Raw genomic sequence first — 14,551 nt, forward strand, 5'->3', positions numbered from 1 at the left:
TTATTGAAGTGCTAAGAAAAAGAGCGGCAAGTGCAATGGGATGGGGTGATGATGGAGGAACCTCCAGGGTATAGTTCCAGTCTGTAGCAAAGGTGCATTGTCCATGGGGACATAGGAAGGGGAGCAATGACAACTCAAGGTGGACAGGGTGACAGAGTGGGACACAAGGGTGACAATCAGGATAGTCTCATTTCCTGGTGGGGGTCTTGGCAATAGTCTCTGGCTTCTGCCTGGTTCTCCTTTTGCAGGGGGAGGGGTGGTGGTAGGCTCTGAGTCCTGTGGCGGGGCCTCCTGGCCACTAGCGGCAGCGGAGGTGGAAGGCAGTTCAGATGACTGGCTAATGGCAGGAGCCCATTGGTGTGAGACTGTCTCCCTCATAATCTTGGCTATGTCTGCCAGCACCCTTGCTATGGAGACCAGGGTGGTGTTGATGGCCTGCAAGTCCTCCCTGATCGCCTGGTACTGTCCCTCCTGCAACCGCCTGTTCTCCTGCACATTGTCCAGGATCTGGCCCATCGTGTCCTGGAATGTTGATATGCTCCCAGGATCTCGGTGAGTGCCTCCTGGAGAGTCAGTTCCCTGGGCCTGTCCTCTCCCTGGCACACAGCAGTCCTCCCAGTTTCCCTGTTGTCCTGTGCCCCTGTCCCCTGAACCGTTTGCCCATTGCCACTGACCCCAGGTATCTGATTGTCTTGGGCATGAGGTGTACCCTGGGGTCCCTGTAGAGGTGGACACACTGCTGATTGGCGTTTCCTGGGGACAGAGGTATGGGTACACTGGGTGGGTGCTGTGGTGGTGTTTTCAGATGGGGGGGCTCTATGGTGGTGTGTGACTGGGCTTGGGTAACCGACTGTCCAGAGGTCCCTGATGGGCCAGGTTGGTCATCCAGATCCAGGTGACCAGGGTTGCTGTCATCACTGTGGACCTCTTCAGTTGGGGTACTGGATATTGCTGGCACTTCCTCTCTGGTGACGTTGGCTGGGATATCTGTGGGGATATAAATGATGTGTTATTGTTTCTGTGTGTGACATATTGTGCATCAGTGGGTTGCCCTCTTTGGTTGTATTTGCCCTGGCAGCTTTTACTTGTGTAAGTTGGTATGTGGTGGGTTAGCTGATTCTCTCTAGTGTGCATGATTTGGTGATAGGTGTCCATGCAGAGCTGTGAGTGATGTCCATGCATTGGCAGAGCATGCAGGGCTTGGCATTCAGATGAGTGAGATGTAATGGTGGGGTGTGTGGGAGGTGGTGTAGTGATGGGAGTGAGGGTGAGGGTGAGGATGGGGGTATGTGATGGCATGCAGGTAGGGGGGTGATAGTAGTATAGAGTTGACTTACCAGAGTCCAGTCGTCCTCCTACTCCAGCCAGGCCCTCAGGATGCATGATTACCAAGCCTTGCTCCTCCCATGTTGTTGGGGAGGAGGTGGGGGTCCACCTCCAGTCCTCTGTCAGTGAGTTGGTGTCTTGCTGCTATGGAACGTACCTTCCCCCATAGGTCTTTTCACTTCTTCCTGATGCTGTCCCTAGTTCTTGGGTGCTGTTCCACAGCATTGACCCTGTCCATGATTCCACGCCATAGCTCCATCTTCCTTGAAAAGGATATCTGCAGCATCTGTGCTCCAAATAACTGAGGCTCTACCCATATGATTTCATCCACCATGACCCTTACCTCCTCCTCTGAGAATCTGGGGTGTCTTTGTGGTACCATGGATGTTGTGTGGGGTGTGTAGATGAGGGTATGTTGGGTAATGTGTTGGGGTGTGTGATGTGGGGTACATGAATGGTGTATAGGTGTAAGTAGTGTGTGGCTCTGGTCTTGTCTGTGGTCGTGGTGTTTGTCTCGTGCCAATGGTTTGTATTCGTAAAGGGTTGTGGGTAATATGGGTTTGTGTTTTATAGTGGTGTGGGTGTGGTGTGTGTATGGATGTCAGATGTGTGTTGTTTGAATTGTTCAATGTGGTGTTGTTTTGTTTGTGTGTGTATTTTGAGCGCAGCGGTATGTACCGTGAATGGTTTACCATCGTTGAGTGTCCGCTGTGGTGATTCGAGGGTCATAATGTGGTGGGCATTGTTCTGTTGGTGTAACGGTGTGGGTTTTGATACTGCCAGTTTATCACTGACCTTTAGTGTGGCAGAACTGTGTATGTGGCTGAATAGTGACCGATTGGTGTGTGTGTGTCATAATATGGTGAAAGGATGTCCGTGGCGGCGGCGGTATGTTGGCGGCGGTAAGTGGGATTTACCGCCAATGTCATAATGTGGGCCTATGTGTCATTAGAACCTTTGGGTATTGTGGCACCTCAGTCTCCTGCCAATGAATACAGATTTACAAGATTCTCTGTTAGGCCCTAGAAAACAACGCAAAAAGTGCATTTTTTATGCAATTCACAACAAAATTTGGAAGCTTTCACAACAAGAGCCCGTGGCCCGGTTAAGGCAAATAGATACGGAAAATTTCAGAAAGCATAAGCCATTGTAGATAATGGGATTAGCACCTTGAACATAATTTTTTCTGCAATTGACATTATGCAAACTGATATGTCATCCTTGCAACATGGACAATGTCCACTTAGGTCCATTATACAGTTAGGTTTGACACTATAGACATTGAAAAATGGTCACATTTCATAGCATTATGTCAGGGCAAAAGACTGGTTTGCTGTGTTTAATTTGATGTGACTGCAACAAATAATGGCTAAGAAAGAAGCAACTTATGTTATGCTTAACATCGAGAAGTTAGAAAAGCTGCCTTTTACTGTGGCAGAAATACCATCTGCAGTCTGGTTAATTCACGAGGCTATCAATCTGCCTATTTCAAGACTCCAGTTCACATCTTGTTTGAAACACATTCCAGTAGGCAGATATGAAAGGCTAGAAGATAGCTACATTCATGAGGTGTGGGAGCTACCTTTCTCGTACAAATGGCATGAAAGAGGTCTTTCTTAGCGGTAGCAAATGTGAGACCTCAGTGAGCCATTCAATGGTTTGCAAACAACTGTTCTTGAACAGAGCTTTCAATGATTCTGGAGCAAATATGACCTGCTATCTGAAAGGAGTTCCTGTCCCCTTGATTCGACCAGCGTTCCAGGGCTCTCAAATGGAAGTTATGTGCTTCTAAACAGCGAAAGCTGTTGTGGAATGCAAGCCGGAGTTGCCTATGTAGTTTTGGTCTCCAAAATTGTAACTTGTTGCTGTAAAGTCCTGTTTGCCCCCACGCAACAAACTAAAGTAGCAGACATTTGGTCTCATATTGCTACTTCTAATGTCAATTTTGACAAGTTAAGCAGACTAAAAGCTCTATTGTTTCAGAACCATGTAGAACTGTCATCTACCCACGAGACCTATGTGCTCCAAGTAGCAGGATCATCTGCCGAGATACAGTCCCTTTTAGATACAAACTTTCAGAGACACTTCGGTGAACTTGTAGAACAAATATTTAATGCGTCCAATACTGCAAGGATTGTACATTTCTTTAAGGCTGTTGGTTCCGTGTTTGTCAGCACCTTCTCATATATATTTGGTATAATACCTTCAGCCATACACTCAATATTTTCAGGCATTTTTGGGGGATTCACAATTACTTTGCCCTTAATTGGTGGTATTTTGCTGTTGTTTTTTATGCGCAATGGGTTCCGCAGCTCAATAAGGAGGACTGATGGCGCTTCCATCAGCGCAACTGTGTTGTGAATGCATGATGTAGTATTTTGGAGCACCACTCTTTGAAGAAATGGTGTGCAACTGGTGTTTGTCGTTTAGACCGGTCGTGGACTGTGTGCAGCCCGTGTTTCATTGATTTTGGTGCCTTTTCAAGTGTGCACTGCAATTGCGTCTTTCTATGTGATGTTTACTTTAGTTGAATGCTGATCTGTTGATGTTCTCGCTGATGACTCATTACCAGACATGCGCATTGAGGGTGCGTTTACTACAGGAAGCCTCCTATGAGCTGCCCTTTGTGGATAAAGTGGCTCTCTATACTTTAAAAATCTGGCATTACACAGAAAGCTGACACCTTGGCTGGAGCTGGGGATTTGAAAAACAAGTGCTCTTTGGTGTTCCTTGGCACATATGTGTTTGCATTACCACCTTCTGAAGTGGGATCTTTCCTTGATTCATTTGTCCTGGGTACAATTGGCAATTTTCAAATTGACTCTGACTTTTGATATGATGTTGAGATTCAGCTTTTTTGTTAATTTGATTACCAAATTCTAAATTGACCATTTTTAATTTGGCCTGCTCCAGTGTGCTTTACTTGTCAACTTGGACATTTATGTATATATTATGTATATATTATGTATATATTATAGCTTATTTTTTAACATAGTTCACCTAGTCTGACCTCTACATTTTAAACCGACAAGTGAAGGGTGTTGTGAGGTTATTTTAACAGTATTTTATGGGCATTTTATTTTAGCTATAGGCCTGCACGTTGTGCCCTTTTGCCTGGTGATAATTCATTTTATTTTCTGTGCAGAAGCTTCATACTTTTTATTTCTTTTATTTCATATACTTTTAGCCTAGAAACTGATTTTCTTCTTTTTAGCTTGACATTTTCCTTCTGTGCTTTGCTCAAGGCTGTAAGCGATGTTATTGTTGGTACAAAGTGGAACACCACAATCTCTGCCACTTCACGGAAACCTCTGTATTCTTACATTAGGGCAGTTGTCTTAGAACACGAGCTATTTTATTATAAAACATCTCTTTGTCCCCTATACATTAGAGGGAAGATTCAACCAGAAATTGACACTGCATGCTGTTGCTTCATTGCAGCTGTCTGCTGAGACTTGATGTCTTTCCCGCCTACATGGGAAAGGGCTCTCAGTAGACCAAGAGGCCCTCTTTGCTACTACCAGATATTCAGGTGTGCTGGATGATGTCTTCCTAGGGGTCCTAAATGGCGGATTAGGACTAACACTGCTATGCTCCATTTTAGAACCTTAGTGGTGTAGGTAGGATTTCTTATACTTAGCATCTTGACACCATGGTGAGACTTTTCTTATGTTTCACTTTCTTTGTCACCACTCTGCTATTATTGTGTTTCATTATCCTAACCATTGCATTACATGTCATTTTATCCAGAATGCAGTTGATTTAATAACATATATTGAACCAGTCTTCTGCTTCTGTTTGTCATTGCATGTATGAGACGAATGTAACTGAGAAAAAAGGATGAGATCTGTTCCACCATGATTTCCCTGAGAAATCAGAATGTCATGCACATGGCTGCCACAAGTCACCGCCACATTTGGGTGCTCATGAGGTACTGCTAGCTGGCTGGAAGGGTTAGGCAACAGGTGTCACACTGTGTGGGACTGGACTCAGTTCCCCACAATCCAGTGGTGCTGCCACCCAAATAAACAGTCACATTGTTATGAGAGCCAACATGACAAAAGTAACCCCAATGTTAGCCTGTGGGAGAGACAGTCCTTGTAATAGTGAAAAACATATTTAAGAGATTATCACTATCTGGACATTTCTAAACTTAAAAGTACATGTCCAACTTTTTAAATACACTGCACTCTGCCATCAGGGCCAAGTACAGCCTACCTTAGGGGTGACATATAAGTCACCTTAGGGGTGACTTATATGTAATAAAAAGAAAAGTTACCCACTTGCCAGGTCAGAATGGCAGTTTAAAACTTCACACACAGATCTGCAGTGGCAGGTCTGGGACATGTTTGAAAGGTTACTTTAGTGGGTGGCACAATCAGTGCTGCAGGCTCACTAGTAGCTTTTGCTTTACAGGCCCTCGAAACACATAGGCCCTCATTACAACCTCTGCGGTCTATTAAAAAGACCGCCGAGGCTGCGGGAGAAAGAATACCGCCAGTGCCGGCGGTATTCCTGGCTCCCTATTATGAAAAGCGGAAAAGTCACATCAACATTGCTGCCAGCTTGTAGTAGAGCCGGCGGCAATGCTGATGTGCAGCGGATGCAGTAGCACCCGTCGCGCATTTCGGGCAGTGAAATGCGTGACGGGGCTATGCCTGGGGGACCCTGCACTGCCCATGCCAGATGCATGGGCAGTGCAGGGGCCCCCAGGGGTGCCCCAAGTCCCCCTTACCGCCAGCCTTTCCATGGCAGTATGTTGGAGAGGCCGGCGGTATGGCCGTGGCTATTGCGCCATGGTCATAATAGCTGGCGGAAGACCACCAGCCTGTTGGCAGTGTTACCACCAGCTTACCGCCGGCCGCCAGGGTCGTAATGAGGCCCTTAGTGTACTTTACTGGGGACTTGTCAGTAAATCATATATGCCAATCGCAGAGAGACACAATGTATCCGAGTTTAGGCAAAGGTACATGACCTTTAGCACTGGTCAGCAGTGAAAAAGTGCACAGCATCCCAAGGCTAGCAAAAAAGAAGTTCAGAACACAGTCAAAACAGGAGGTCAGAAAGCAAAACATCTGGGGAAACCATGCCACAACATGCCAGGTCTAACAGTGACCCTCTTGGGGCTGGTTGTTCTTGTCCATTTTACTCTGGCCCGGGTCCTCCAAGTTCACATTGTGTGGGTCACCCTAGTCTACGCAGTTCTTGTCATCCTGGTCTAGGGTCACCCTAAGTCTGACCCCCATGGACCTTCTAATCCTAGTTCTGCTGGGCCTGGACATCCTCCTTTATCTATGCTTTCTGGTCCTTCTAATCTAAGAGTCTCCTGGTCCTTCAAGTAGTATTCCTTCACAATTGTTGTCTTCCCAGCTCAGGACCATCTGCTGCTGGTCCTCTAACCTTCTTAATCTGATCTCTGTGGTCCCTGTCTTCCTGTTCCAACTCCTGTTTTCTGTTGTCACCTGGTAATGGTCGCCTTTGGTCTGTCTCCCTATGTCTTTTAATTCTGGCTCTGGTCCTCCTCATTCCCCTGCTCCTGGTGAGTGCACTCAGAGCCTCCTAGCACTCATCTTCTTGCTGGTCCTGTCCTCCTGGTCCTCCTACTGCTGGCCCTTTTGTCCCTTCTGGCCATGGCCCTCTGGGTTTGGATCCTTCTCACACTGGTCCCAGTACCCTTAATGCTGTTTCTCCAGGCCTTGTTCACCCTTGTCAATCTGTTCCTGGTTCCCTCAAGTCTTGGTCACTCTTGTTTTAATGGATTATAGCTCTCTGGCCCTGATTCTTTTTGTCCTTGTCCACATGGCTGTGGTCATCCTAGCCCTCCTAGTGGTCCAACTCTTAGGCCCTCATTATGACCCTGGCAGACAGTGGTATTTTGGAGAAAAGTACTGCCAACAGGCTCGCAGTACCTTTCCCTAAAATATGATATTGGCGGTATGCCTCAAGCCAGACCGCCAATGTACCACTCCGTCCGCCAGGGCGTAACAGCCGCCGGGCCAGAGACTTCAGTCTCCAGCCAGGCCGCCGACACTGTCACACTTGCGGGATTATGACCCCACCTACTGCAATGGTTTTCGTGGCTTCCTTACCGCCATGACAACTATGGTGGTAGGGACTATCAGTGACAAGGAATCCCTTCCCTGTCATTGATAGGGGTCTTCCCTGCCCCCTCCCCAGAGTCCTCCCCTACCCTCCCTATTCCACTCCAAACCCTCCCACGACATACACGACCATTCATGCACCATCATACACACGCATACACACACTCATACCCACATTGACCCACGCATGCATACGTCCATTCACACACACACACATCCACACACACTGACATACATACAAACACACACGCATTCACACAACACACAATACACACACTCACACATGCACACATGCACACACATACCACACGCAACGCACACCCACATTCATGCACACACAGACATACACACACACCCCCACACACACAACACCCCCCACCACCCTCCCCTGTTGGAGCACCCGACTTACCTGATTGCAGGGGGTCCTCCGGCAGGAGATGGCATGGGGCGCTGCTGCCAGAAGCAGCACCCGCCAGCAGAACACCGGCAGGCCATATCATGGATCATGATATGGTCTGCGGCGGTATACTGTTGTGGCGCTGGTGCTGGCAGCAGCGCCACCTTACCGCCATCCGCCGCCATAATGGTAGCGGACTTCTGCCATCCTTCTGGCGGAATTCTGGCTATGGTCATAATATAGCAGTCGGCTGGTAGCCACGGCGACGGTCTTTTACCGGTCGTCGCCGCGGCAGTAGGCGGTTTTTACAGAGACTGTCATAATGAGGGCCTTAGTCTTTGGCTTCATACTGCCCATCAACCACCTCCTACAAATCCTCCTCCTACTTTATCTATGTTCCCTCCACATTACCTTTTGTCAGATACAGCCTCCATGACTGTCACTCAGATTTATTTTTTTTGCTTCCAGATTTCTTATGCTAAAGCAAAGCTGTCGACAACAGAACTGAGGACCCTGGAAAGACAGGACCTAACCCACTTAAGACAGTGCTTAACATGTCACAATTGAAACTAAAATTCCCGTAATGCCCTGGGAGGTGACTAAAATGCCAGTGTCACTCATGACATTGGACTACTATACATCTATGCCTGAAAACCTATGCTGGGTGAATAGTGTGAAAAAACTGTGTGTTATGCTGGGAGCTGAATGACTATCCACTTCCCTTATGAATTACTCAGCAGCTTTGCATACCTATTTCCTACCTTCATCTCTCCTCTTCTATAAAAGCCCTAGTAATGTGTCTTCATAAAAATCTACTTCCTTCTATGCCCCAAAGCCCTGGGCCCCCTAGTACCAATTGCGATATATACATGCCCCTCCACCCGTGGTCCAGAAACCATCTGTCTCTGTGTATTTCCTGTTTGTTGTTGCTTGTCAGAGGTGTCTGCTTTGCCAGGCCTGAAACACTGGGCAAGAACAATCCCCTTTAAAGGAAGCCCAGAACAATCACAAAGTACATTTTCTCTGTCATTTATCCTGCAGCCTTATGAACAGTGGAGTTTCAGATAATCAGCCGGCTGCGGTGTAAACAGCAGAGATTGTGTACTATTTAGCCAGCCCCAGGGTAAATAGCAGAGATTATGTACTCAATGCTAGGCGGTCGGGTAAATAGCCACTTTCTTCATGAAAAGTTTACCTCTTCTTCCCCTTCCATATGACATTTCCAGCCAATGGGGGTAAAGATTCGCCTCCCAGAACTCTAATTTTGATTTTCCAGACCCTTTTTAATCCTGGATTACGAAGCACGTCTATAACCGGGCGCCGTCCATTTGTTCTAAACACTAAGGCCCATATTTATGAAAAATGGCTCACAACTGCGCTAACACAGTTGTGTGTCTTTTTTTTAATGCCATTCCCTAACGCCATCCGTGAGCCATATTTATAAAATGAAGCACAATGGCACTATGGAATGGCTAGCATCTCAAAATAAGTTGCTAGTCGGTGAGGGATGGCGATAGGGGAAATGGTGCTTGTGGGTCAGAAATGACGGTAGGCTGACCCCTAGCTCAATACCCACTACAGGGGACCAGTGTCCTCTGGGCAAGCCCTACATACTCAGTGACAGGCATGGGCCCACAGTAAGGGGCCCCCAATGGCACACAACACATGTACACTTACCTGCTACTTACCTGGGATGGGCTCCCTTCTCCTGTAGTGTCCCTGTGGTGTGGGTGGTGGTGATGTTTGGGTGGGCATCTTTGTGACCATTCCATGGTGTTCTTCCATGGAAATGGGCCTACCTGCACTTTAATGCCTAGTCTGACCAGGTGTAAAATAATGGCGCTAAACGGGCTTAGTGCAATTATTTAGGCCCGCCTCCTCATTGCACATTGTTTCTGCGTCAGTAGTTAAATATGGCACTGGTGGTCTAGCATCATTTTTGGGAAGAAAATGCATACCTTGGATATCATTAAAGCAAGGTGGGTTATTGCTTCCTAAAAATTGCGCTAACTTCAATATTTTGACACTACAGCCATCTAAAACATAGATATGGAGTTAAATTAGCGCTGCTTTAGCACCAAAATAAATGCCGCTAAGGCGACTCTAACCTTCTATAAATATGGGCCTTACTCTCTGGACGCATAGGTACTCAAAGTGCAAGATTGTAGACCTTATTCAGATGACATAGAGAAGCACAGGCAAAAGTGCAAAGAAAGTCTACGATTCACCTGCTTACGTTTGACGACCCACTGGAAATACACAGAAAGTTATAGCCAGCAGACATAACATAGTGGAACAAAAATCTAGGGCCCATATTTATACTTTATATAAAAGCAGCACAAACATACAAAATACAATTGTATGCTGTAAGTTTGCGCCGCTTTTGAGTAAAAAATCAGCGCAAATGCGGCACTAAAAAAGTATAAATATGGGCCTAAAAGTTTTGTATAAGTTAAGTTCGTTGCACTGCGTTGCTCTTCACCCTTTGGTACATGTAACTGAAACTCCTAGTGCTGTATGAAGGCCTAACACAAGCCTTCAAATGAAAAACTATTCAGTGTGTAATTGTAATATCTATTCAAGTGAGTCTTTAAGAGAACATGATTAAATAAAACTGAGTCGACGTTTTGCACTTTTTTCTATACATTGTAATTAGTTGCAAATACATAGGTTTATATTCAATTAAAAGATTTAGAGCATTGGATCGTATTTTACGGTTGTATATCGGTGATTAATATAATAATGGAAGTGTTCAGTGATATCCACCCGAAAAACTTACTTCCGCTCACAATTAAAAAATTAAAACCGTTCTCTGTGTTGCTTTTTAAAAAAAGGTTGAGGCGTTGGATTTGATGCTACAAGGTGCTTAGATCATTAGCAGTATTTAAACAAATTGCAACTTGTTTTCCGTATGCCAATATTGATATTAAAAACGCCACCTGCCCAGTCAGGCCTGGGCGACATGGAGAGAGCGCTCCTGCCACACCACTAAACCACGTGCTGATGTCATTTCCTTTCTAGTCCCATAGGCCGCTTCATTGCTGGCTTGTTTTCAGTGTTCTGCGTTTCTCACAGCCTTTCTTCCAAGTGCAGAAACATGGGCCACGGATGAGTCAGGCTGAATTTATCATCTGTAAAATGCGAAGCTTTCAATGTTTTATGTTTGCGAGGAACGTTCCAGCAAAAACATCCACACACAGGGAGAACCGTGATAACATGATTTGTGTTGACAGCCTGCATTTGGGGGTACTGAACCAGTGCAATCCCGTTCACTCTAATATAGCCATCAGTGAGAACCACAGAGCCCTGGGACGGGCTGGGTGGGAAGGTACACAACAGGAAAGAGGGAAATCCAAACAATGTGCAGGGGCTTGCAGAAACGTGTAACCACTCCCAGATGGACAAGTCCCCGTGCATCCCCCAGGCCGCTTGTATGTACCACATCCTTCCCTTATGACAACACGAGTTATTCTTGGTGCAAAAAACGGCTGGAGTTCTTATTTACACAAAAAAACAAATGATCAAACACAAATGTTCAAAATCACAATCACCCAACATAGTCCAGTGTTCTGTCTCTCACTGTTTGTGGATCCAGCTCGCCGTTCATTTTTTACCCGGCACTTCCTGGCAGCGACTAGAGCGAATAGGCCTGTTTTGCAAGCATCTAGCACTTCCAGCGGCTCCAAGGCTCCAACTTGCTTCTGAGTGTTGTGAGTGCCCCCCTGTGCCTACCCAGGCTGCAAGTGCTGTGTCCACTGCTGACCACTTGCTTATCATCGGCCTGATGCTCATGCTCCTGCCATGAGGCATCCCAAGGGTACTCACTTGAGCAGCTCCTCCTTTGGCTATTGTGGTCCCGCCTGCTGTCCCTCTTTGGTGTCTCAGCCTTTACTAGTAGTTGCGACATCCTCGTTTGTGGTTTGGGTGGATGAGCCAACAGTGAAGGCATGTGAACCCCTTGAAACCCCCCTGACCATTTAAACCTGGCTTCGCCTCCTGGGGGCCGGCGTACTGGCCCATTTAAAAAATGCTGGCCACCCTGTCCCATGCATTTTCACTAGCTTGTCCTTCCTGCTCCTCGACCCTCATTAGGGATTTGTCTCAGGCCCTTCAGTGGTCTGGCTGTGCCTCCCCAGCCCCAACAATGTCTGGAAATGGCGAGGGTCCCTTCAAAAACTGCCAGGACTGAAATACCTATCTGCTCTGGTTTCCTTGAATACCAATATCTAGGTGATTGGCTGCTTAAATCAATTTCTCAAATGTAGAAGAGTACAACCCAGGGGCAAAGCATTTAAGGTTGGCTTGCGATATGCAAGTGGTTGCCACTGAAGGGTCATGAATATTTCCAGTTTGTGGGGCAGGGGAGATTCTCAATGAGTATTACTGTGCACTTGGACTGACTTCTTTAACTCAGTCCTAAACATGTTGGGCATTGAAAGAAGGTAGTTGAGGACCTACTTCTAAGCTGCTCTTACCAGGTTTATTTACTCATGTTTGGTCTTCAAAGAGTGTGGACCAGGCCAGAGGCAGGACTGTACAGTAGTACAGCAGTTACGTCGTTATGTGCACAGCAGTTGCTGCTACTCACACACATCTTCATGTATGTGCTAAAAGGTTTTAGAAAGCCATCATTACGATTTGGCTAATAACTGGATGGTGGCATTTGGGGATAGATTTACTGATAGTGTCCAGATTTTTTTTTAAAAAGTTTCAAGTTTATTTGCGCAGTAAATTAAAACCATTATAATGCAAATAACTCTCAGTAAATAAAGCACATCGGATACAAAATGTTAAAGCAGCATGTGCCCTATCATTCGCTATATTTTAAATTGTTAAAATTCAATTCAATTTTGGGACTATTACCAGGCCATCAGATGCAAGACGGACACACAAAAAAACTAAATGCTTGGTCAGGTTTTTCGTGTGAAATTTAAGCAGAGTGAGACAGTCAGGCCCATATATATACTTTTTGACGCTAAACTGCGCTAACGCAGTTTAGCGTCAAAAAATTTAGCGCCGTCTAACGCCATTCTGAAGCGCCATGCGGGCGCCGTATTTATGGAATGGCGTTAGCCGGCGCTAGCAGACCGGCGCTGCCTGGTGTGCGTGGAAAAAAACCACGTAGACCAGGCAGCGCCGGCGTTGGGGAAAATGGCGTTAGGGCGTCTTAAAATGGGGCAAGTCAGGTTGAGGCAAAAAAATCGCCTCAACCCGATTTGCGCCATTTTTTACGACGCCCAGACGCCATTTAAATGACTCCTGTCTTAGTAAAGACAGGAGTCATGCCCCCTTGCCCAATGGCCATGCCCAGGGGACTTATGTCCCCTGGGCATGGTCATTGGGCATAGTGGCATGTAGGGGGGCACAAATAAGGCCCCCCTATGCCACCCAAAAAAAAAAAAAAAAAAAAAAATGTATACTTACCTGAACTTACCTGAATGTCCCTGGGATGGGTCCCTCCATCCTTGGGTGTCCTCCTGGGGTGGGCAAGGGTGGCAGGGGGGGTCCCTGGGGGCAGGGGAGGGCACCTGTGGGCTCATTTTGAGCCCACAGGCCCCTTAACGCCTACCCTGACCCAGGCGTTAAAAAGTGGCGCAAATGCGGGGTTTTTTGCCCCGCCCACTCCCGGGCGTGATTTTTGCCCGGGAGTATAAATACGACGCATTTGCGTCGCCGTCATTTTTTTAGACGGGAACGCCTTCCTTGCATCTCATTAACGCAAGGAAGGCGTTCACGCAAAAAAATGACGCTATTTGCCCATACTTTGGCGCTAGACGCGTCTAACGCCAAAGTATAAATATGGCGTTAGTTTTGCGCCGAATTTGCATAGAAAAAAACAACGCTAATTCGGCGCAAACGAAGTATAAATATGCCCCTCAGTTTTTAAAATAAGGCTTCCTAGCCATTCTCCAAATATCCTAGGTGCAAAGACCATAGGACAGGTGGCAGGGGGCTGCTTAGATAATGCACATTGGAGTGTATAGATAATAAACTGCAGATTAACCTATGCTTCCAGCCACAAGTTTGTCGTTAGATTTAGACATAAGGAAATGACAGGAGGCCATGTAGGGTCACAATGTTTATAGCGTACCTAAAAAGTGCTCCAACATGCCTTGCCTCCTGGTTACGTAAAAAGAACCGCATGGCTGTTCACACCCTGCTCACTAGGACTAGGTCGCATCATTGCATTCTTTAACCAGTACCCTTTTCTCCACCAACTGGAGAAATTTTACCAGCGCACAGTTCAGTCTTAAATCAGTGGGATTAAAACCCACTACAGCTACCTCTCCACCAGTGCTTAATTTGTAAATAAAAAGGTGCCGGTGCTCAAAGCCCTCTTTTTAAACATGCGGCTGCCGCAATTAAATGTGGGAACACGGAATACTGAGGCGGCGTAATCCTGAAGCCATATCGGGCCTCTTCAATTTATATAAAGCCACTCCCTGCCCCTTCAGCTCACTCTAGCAGCTTTTTGTTTTCTCCCCTTGTGACGCTTTTTCGTTTTTCTCTTCCTCCATCTTTCTCATTTGTCTTTTTCTCGCAGCAAATGCTTGAGGCAGAAGAAATAAGTGCCGGTGCTCAGCACCGGATACAACAAGCACAAATTAAGCACTGCTCTCCACATGTCCTTATACCTCTAGCGTTGACTTTCTTGCGTAGTGTCCGGCGATCTTTCAAAGTGGCTTCACGGAGACACTACACATGAATAATGTCCTCAGAGCGTTCA

Source organism: Pleurodeles waltl, chromosome 7, assembly GCF_031143425.1.
Source record: "Pleurodeles waltl isolate 20211129_DDA chromosome 7, aPleWal1.hap1.20221129, whole genome shotgun sequence".
In the NCBI taxonomy this organism is placed as follows: domain Eukaryota; kingdom Metazoa; phylum Chordata; class Amphibia; order Caudata; family Salamandridae; genus Pleurodeles; species Pleurodeles waltl.